Source organism: Mesocricetus auratus, unplaced genomic scaffold, assembly GCF_017639785.1.
Source record: "Mesocricetus auratus isolate SY011 unplaced genomic scaffold, BCM_Maur_2.0 Super-Scaffold_100714, whole genome shotgun sequence".
Classification (NCBI taxonomy): domain Eukaryota; kingdom Metazoa; phylum Chordata; class Mammalia; order Rodentia; family Cricetidae; genus Mesocricetus; species Mesocricetus auratus.
This window is the reverse complement of record NW_024429270.1, coordinates 9,231,876-9,240,439: the sequence shown is the minus strand read 5'-3', so window position 1 is coordinate 9,240,439 and position 8,564 is coordinate 9,231,876. Positions and strand designations below refer to the sequence as shown.

The following is an 8,564-nucleotide window of genomic DNA, read 5'->3' as shown; positions in this document are numbered from 1 at the left end:
TTCTACCAGCTCACTGTGCTTCTGAAACACTTCTTCCTATCTGTACCAAGGTTCTCTAGTCTATAAAACAGGGGTATGGGTGTGATAAGGAAAAAGTTCAGTTTTCTATGGATGTCAGGTGGGAGGGTGAGCTGAGGGCAGTGTTGTTGGGTGCTGTTTCTTAATTTTTTTCAATTTGCTGACTTGTGAGCCAGATCCTTGATTATTGTGGAGGGGTTTACATACACTGCAGGATTTTTATCAGCCTTCTTAGCTTCTACCTACTAGATGACAGCAGCAACTTTCTCTCTATTTGAGACAACCAAAAGTATTTCTAGACATGGTCAAATGCCTCCCAGGGAATTACGTTGTCTGAACTTGAGAAATGTCACCTTTTGCTTATTACTTTCTTGATATATTTAACATCTCTGTTGTCAGCAGTGACACAAGTTTTGAGCATGAGTGAGCAGCTGTCTCTAGAGAAACCACGTCATTAAAGTCTGGTTTTGTTCAGAACTCTCCTCTCCACACAGCCATGCTCAGAGGCTTGGTGACAAGCTTCAAATGCCTAGCCATGGACTTTCTTATCAAGAGCTTTTAAATAGCCCAAGAGAATGAGAATTGGCAGCTAGCCACCACCAGGGGAGTCAGGGCGCCAGGCCTTGTTCTGCTTTCTGGCCTCTGAAAACATGGGGATTTTTGGCTTGACTCAGAGCCTGTAGAGGGGAGGCAAGATTAAGACAGCCATGAGAGAACACAGGAGTAGGGTGAGGAATTTCCTCAGCTTCATTGGAAACAGATGCCTGGTGGAGGTGGAGAGTCGGGACCCTGCTTCAGGCCAGTGTGCTTGGCAGGTTCTCCTCCTGACATCCCCAACCCTACCCTTTCCTTCTCTCTACCCCTGCAGGCACCACCAGACTGTGGAGAGGAGGGTGGTGCTCTAAGTGAAGCTGAGGTTGCTGAAAAAATGTTTTTTGTGGGAGCACAGATGTGTGCGGTAGGGTGGAACGCACAAAGGATCATGGATTGATGAGATGAAGGAACATCGGGTCGGAATGGCCTGTGGTTGGAGCTCAGTGTTCTCATCTTAAACATGAAAACCTGAGGTCTCAAGGTGAGAATAGCATCTGCAATCCAGGTCAGTTGATTCTTCAGGATTTCATTATAAGCCCCCTGCCACCAAATTCTCTTCTAAACTCATTATGATACAGCTGAGCACATTTGTGTGGTAATCATCACTAACTGATGATGTCTCTACTTCTTATTGGTTTGTTCCTTCATTTCCTTTCCCTTCTTTCCTTCTTTCCTTCCTTCCTTTCCTCCTCCTTCCTCCCTCTTTCCTCCTCTCTTCTTTCTTTCTTTTTTCTTTATCATGTATCATACAAAGCCCAGGTTGACCTTGAACTCATAATATAATCCTGCCTAACTGCTGTTTAATGATCATTTATTTAATCAATATACCAGGTAGATAGCACCAACCAATAAAAGATTACACATATTTGCCATATCTGCCTGTGATTTTATCTGGTAGAAGTTTCTATAGATATGTGCCTGCCAGCACTTTGAGATTGGGCTAGTAAAGGTAACTTTGGTGAATATTTTGGAACAGATGTTGAGTCTGTCAGTGGTTCTGTGGACTTGAGTTGCTTTTGAGAAAAATGCAAAGGTGTATAGGATATTCAAAAGCTGCTAAACTTTCCTGTGCACCTGAGTATATAGACATCACTTTACAGTGTTCTGGGTTCAGGGGAAAGCTGAGAGTCTGCAATTCTAATAAAGCTCCAGGGATGCTCATGCTGTCTGTTGACCTTCCCTGAGCACAAACTCAGTCTACCTCTTAGGCAGGTTATTTTTCCCCGTGGAAAGGTGTGGTTCTACCAAGATGAGGGGAACCATCAGGGATATTCACTATCAGCTTTCCAATGGCTTGGTGTGAAGATTCCATCCCTTTGTTCCTCTTTTACTTGATTTTTTAAAAAAGTCTTTTCACTTCAGCGTCAGCTTTGCATCCTGCAATCTGATGAATCTTGTACATCAGAAATGACTTACATTCCAAATGTGGTATGTCCCAGGCCTGTCCATAAGAAAGAATGAATATTTCCTTTCACATTCCAGATCCTTCGAGGACACTCCTAAAGTTACTGCTGGAAGTCACATGCCAATGAGACTTGAGCTTTAACCAAGGATAATACAAAGCTCAAGTACATATTTTGATGTTCTACATACTTTGATAATACCCCATTGTTTCACCCAAATAACTGTCCTTAAAGATATCACAGGGCCTGTCAGGATTTAATACATGGTTGTGGCTCATTTTTTCAGTAAGTGACCCATGATTTGAGAAAACGTTTTAGAAAAGGGGCTACATAATTGAAAGAGAAAAAGCAGGCTGGGTCTTAGGCTATTTTTCTTAAGTAATTGAGATATCTCACCTCTCTCTGGCATGCTTATGCTGTCAAATAGAAGATGCTTCAAGTAATTAGTAATGTAATTAGTCAAGCTTTCCTGCTACACGTGGCCTCAGCTAAAATACACTTCTTGTACCCAGTGTCCTTTGAAGGGCAGAACAAACTTTAATGAGGAATACTTCATTCTTTATTAATGAACAAAGGGTAAAGTCAAATGTATGCAGGGCTTTATAAGGCTACAGAAGGGAAGCCTCTGATGTAGCATCAGTTAACAAATGAAAACTAGATTGGAGGACAGACTGCATCAGGAAACATAAGCGGCTGTGATCATGGTAGTTTTTCCTGCTGCTGCTGCTGCTGCTGCTGCTGTTATTAGTATTCATAGCAATAGTAAAATTATTTCACATTCATGCTTTTCTGTTCTCAGAGTTCATTAATCTGCTCTCTCACAAACTTCTCATCCAAATCATGTTAGATTGGGAAGAAAGGGATTAAGGCCATCTATCCAGGACCACTGTTGTGGGCTTTATACACAGTGGCTCTTTGCTTTCTCAGAGCTTTCTGACAAACAGATGTTATTATCACTGTAACAGTTAGCTTTCTTGTCCTTCTGATAAAAGTAATAGACAGATACAAGTTACATGCAGGAGCTATTTACTCTGTCTCACAGTTCCCGAAGTTAGTCCATGGTTGTTTGTTCTTGTGAACTTGGGAGGACAGAACACTGAGGCAGTGGGACTGTAGGGTGGAGCTCCTTGGCTGATAGGAAGCACAGGTAAAGGAAATGTAGGAAGCGGCCAGGACAAGATAGAAGCCCTACTGACCTGCCTTCAGTGGCCTGCTTCCTTGAACAGGCCACACCTACCCATCATACCATCGTTATAGATCTGCCAAGGAACAACCTCTTGACAATTAGGTCAAAGCTCTCATAGTCTAATTGTCCCTCGAGACTTCATCACCAACATACCCTGAAGTAAGTCTCACTAATCCCTTGTGGATCACCCAACCAAACCCCAAAACCTTATTATTAAAATAGTTGCAAATAAATCAAAACATTGCACAACAAAATCAACCAGACCCAAAGTCTATATAAGTTAATGAACTTCTATAGAGTTAGAATTGGCATTAAAAATAGAGGCTGTGAGGCTTTACATTAATTTTGAGACTTTCAGTTTTGAGTAAGTTTTATGTAATAGGCCACCAAGACAAAAAAAAAAAAAAACCCTGACCGAATTATAACTAGAACAATTATACCCATTACTTGTATTCAGTTCTTCCACATCTGTTAATATTTAAAAGCCTTTCTTGTTCTTTTACTTCATGCTATATTGTTCCCGCATATCTATTATTTATATATAATACATATTATCTAATATATGTATATATTTGCCCATATACATAAATTAATGGTTAGGTTTCACATATGAGAATATGTGGTTTATTTCTGACACTGTGTAACCTTACTTAATATTACACATTCTAAGTCTACCCATTTGTCTCCTATTTTTAAACATGTTTATTTAGAGCTGAGTAGTATTCATATACATAAAACCAAGTTTTTATTTTCTATTCATCTGTTGATGGACAACTAGTTTGATTCCAGTTTTTTATCACAGACACACCCATAGGTAGGTCTCACTAAACCCCTAGACATTTCTTGGTCTAATTTATTTCACAATAAAAAAAAACATCATAATCACCATTTCTGCAAATTGAGGTTTAATGATGGTTTGTAACTAATAAACCTGTGATCCTTGGATGAAACTTAGTTTTTTTTTTGTTTTGTTTTGTTTTGTTTTTTTTTGGTGTCAAAGTTGACTGTCTGTTATTCTAGCTCACCAGAATGAGGAACACTGGTCCCAGGCCCAACTGTGACACATGTGATTAGTGAACTCCACAATCCCCTCTTCTCACCTAGAGCCTCATACGTTCCTTAGGACTATCAGAAGCCCTTGAGTTACTGGTGATCTGGGTCTGGGTCAGATGTATTCTGGTTCTTGGCCTCTTACCTAAGAATTAAAGTAAGGGTCCATACAAATCTGTGAAAGTGTCTAGGTAATTTTATTCAGAGGAAAATGATAGTGCAGGTGATATATGGATGAACATAATCGGTGCCAGGCAGAGTTCCAGACTAACCTACCTCCTGCTCCTTCACATGGTCCCGTTTGTTCTCTTCTATTTTACTTTGAGCTTCAAACAATGGATCTGGTGTAAGCCTTATCCCATGAAAAGACAGACAGCCTTGAATCTAAGCTTTCCTTGACTTGAGGCAAGATAACTATCTTCTTGATACTCAATTTTCCTATCCATTAAATGGGAGTGACCATATGAACGAATCAATAGAGAAACAAATAGAAAGAGAAATGGAGATGGATAAACCAATAAAATTAAACCATGACAATAAAGGAGACAGGATGGTGAGGCATGCTGACAGTAATGCACACAGATGACTAAGTCTCATTGATGTGTATTTTCCATGAACTATGAATTCTTTATGATGAAAGGGCTAAAGAGTTCTGGGTAGCAGAAAGGTGAGGTTAAAAGTAAGCCACCATATTCAGTCAGCTTTACATTAGGTAACATGGACATTGCTGGTTTCAAGGATCATAAGGTCCATAAAATGGAGTTTCATGATCAAAGGTGTTTTTAAAGTCTTTAATCTCACCAATTAGGAAGCAGACACAGGCAAATCAATGAGTCCAAGGCCAGCCTGGTCTACATAGTAATTTCCAGGACAGACAGGGCTATGTAGAGAGACCTTATTTCAAGAGAGTCATCATCATCATCATCATCATCATCATAAATTTACTTGTAAACATTAACATATACTATTAAAATTAATGCTGCTATGAACATAGTTGAACAGATGTCCTTGTTGTATTAATATGCATTTTTTGGTTATATGCTTAAGAGTAGAATTGCTGGATCTTGAGGTAGAATGCTTCTAATTTTCCTGAGGAACCACCATACTGATTTCCAAAGTGATTGAACAAGTTTGTACTCCCAGCAGCAGTGGAAGTATTCCCTTTTATCCACATCCTCTCCAGCATAAACTGTCATTGGTGTTTTTGATTTTAGTCATTCTGATAGGTGTAAGATGGTATCTCAGAGTTGTTTTGATTTGGATTTCCTTGATGTTGAGCACTTTCATATGTGTCTTTCAGCCATTTTAGATTCTTCTATTGAGAATTCTCTGTTTAGTTCTGTATCCCACTTTTTAATTGGATTGTTTGGTGTTTTGGTGACTAGCTTTTTGAGTTATTTCTGTATTTTTGAAACAGCCCTCTGACAGATGTGGGGTTGGTGAAGATTTTGCTAAGCACTGAGCTGAATTCCTGGAATCCAGCTGTAGAAAGGGAGGGTAATGAGAAAAGGGGTCAAGACTAGGCTGGGAAAAACCACAGAAACAACTGACCTGAACAAGGGGGAGCTCATGAACCCCAGACTGACAGCTCAGAAACCAGTATAACACAGATCCAAGTCCTCTGAACATGGGTGTCAGTTAGGAGACCTGGGCAGTCTATGGGGCCTCTGGTAGTGGAGCAGTACTTATCACTAGTGTATGAATGGACATTGGGAGCCCATTCCCCCCTAGACACATGGGGGAGGGCCCAGGCCCTGCCCCAAGTGATGTGACAGACTTTGATGATCCCCCAATTAAGGTCTCACCCTCCCTGGGGAGCAGAAAGCGGATGGGATGGAGGATGGTGGGGGTTGTGGGATGATGGGAGGGAGAAGGTCCTGGGATTGATATATAAAATAAGATTGTTTCTAATATAAATAAAATATCCTCTCTCAAAAAACTATTAACATATACATGAGCAGATAATGAGATCACTGAGAAGTGATTCTGAAAATCTTTCATACAGCTTGTATCTCCTATATTACATGTTATCTTGGAGTGGACCTGTGTTCTGTAGGGTTTGCTGTTTATATATAATGACCAATATCACACAGCACTCTCCATCTTATCTCCATTTGTGTGTGTTAGTAGCCATACTATATCGAACACCAGGCATATTCTCCCTAATGACTCCAACACAATTAGAACTGGAGTGACTCTCCATTCACAAGTGAATGAATGGAACTCAGGCAGGTGGAACTCTGATGTTACACAGCTCACAGTGCACTAGTTACACACTATCCAGATTGCTCATTGTCAGCTCTGTTCTTTTATGACCATACATACTCCCCTCCTATGACCACTGGGTACTTTGGTGTCCACTCAGTTATATCTTGATGGCAAATTTGTTGAAACAGGTCTGGACAGCAGAATGTGCTTCTCTTTGTGTATGTAGAAACACTGAGTGCACTTCAGCACCCGACAAGCAGCTCTCCAGCAGAGGATAACGGAGCAAGAGAGAATGATCGCACTAACGAAGGCAATAATTACACTCTCCAGGACTTGTTGAGCACTTTGCGGTTTGATGAGCACTTTCATATACAGCATTGCTTCTGATCGTCACAGCAACCGAGTGTGCAAGCTGGTCTGGCAATTTTCATCTGCATCCTATAAGGAACATTGAAGAGCAGAGAAGTTAGAACCAGAGCAAAACCTCACCCAGAATGTCACTGAACAAATGAGTTATCCAACTTCAAATGCTCTGGCCTGTCTGGACCACTATCACATCCCCCAGAGAGTGTGGTAGAAAGGAAGCATCTGTTTTATCCTTTCCCCCTACTCCAATCTCTTCTTTATTCCTTCTATCTCCCCAGCTAAGTTTCAACACATAACAACAAGCAAGGAAGGAAAAACAGAACGGTTATTTGTAACTCCACAGTTCAGTCACTAATTTGGTTATTGCTTAATTTAACTTGTTTTCTATTAAATGTTCTTCAAAACCACATTTTAGATGTCTGCAAAGAATTCTACTTTGTATTTTAAATATGTATTGCTCATCTTTCTCCATTAGACATCTAAGTTAACCTCACATTTTCTATAATTTAAGTGGCATTTGATAAACATCGACAAACAAAGTTTTGTGTATTTTAAAAATTTTCTCTGAGATAAAATCCCTGAGCATAGCCGGGCATTGGTGGCACATACCTTTAATCACAGCACTTGGGAGGCAGAGGCAGGAGGATCTCTATGAGTTCAAAGCCCGACTAGTCTACAGAGTGAGTTCCAGGACAGCTTCCAAAACAATACAGAGAAAACCTGTCTGGAAAAACCAAGAAAAAATCCCTGAGCATAATTTTACAATCAAAAGCTTTACAAATGTTATTGATAGATATACTGTGCTGCTGTCTACAGTTTTTTAAAGCAAGTTCAAAGGCCCAGGTCTAACTATTCTTGTGGCCTTTAAAAATCTTTTATGCATTGTTTTAATTACCATTTCTTTGTTAATCAGGTTTGGTAATTTCTTTTTTCAAACATATATGTTTTTACATCTATCTGTCTGTCTTTCTGTCTGTCTATCATCTATCTGTATCTATTGTCTATTATCATATCTATCTACCTATCTATCCACTTTCCCGTCAATCCCAATTCTCTCTCTTTCGTGTGTGTGTGTGTGTGTGTGTGTGTGTGTGTGTGTGTGTGTGTGTGTGTGTGTGTTCTGGCGTCTGCTCCATGGCATTTGTGGAGGTGGAAGAGCAATCCTCTGGGCTCTGGTGACAGCTCAGGTCATCAGACTTGACAGTTGCCCCAGCTGTGCAGCTCATAGGCTCCTGAAAGTCTGGTTATCTCCTGCTCATTCTTATTTCTTCTGCCCTCAAAATCCTGCTCAGGCAACTTGCCTGTTACTATCTACTACCACTTTCATAAGGTTATATGTTTTTCTTGATTTATTAGAAGCATTTGTTATACCGAGAAAAGTAATACCTATGTTTATATTCATACTTTAATCTAGTTTGAAGTCATGATAAGTTGAGAGCAATTGAGTGTGATTAGTTCATGACAGAGTGTATCAGAAGTGTGATGTTAGCCAAGTGTTAAGAAGAAATTTCTAAATGTATATGAAAGGATACAAGCATAGAATTGTTGGCCTTGTACATAAAATCACATTTCAAGGGAGGTAACTCAAGACTCAGAGAGATTCAGTAACTTACTGTAAGTCACACAACAAAAATTATCAAAAATTAGACTTTAAACTGGGTCTGTTTATGACTTCTGTGTTCATTCCACCATGTGGCATCTTTGTGTACTGAAGGGAGGAAGTGACCAGAGAAGCTCCA

General features: G+C 39.9%; 1 long non-coding RNA gene across 1 annotated transcript; it reads left to right on the top strand.

The window, feature by feature from the left end:
- Positions 1 to 837: 837 nt before the first annotated feature.
- On the top strand, positions 838 to 7,234 carry LOC121137907. The gene is made up of 2 exons (XR_005875174.1): positions 838 to 1,117; positions 6,686 to 7,234. It is a non-coding gene; the product is annotated as an uncharacterized LOC121137907 (long non-coding RNA).
- The last annotated feature ends 1,330 nt before the right edge of the window (positions 7,235 to 8,564 follow it).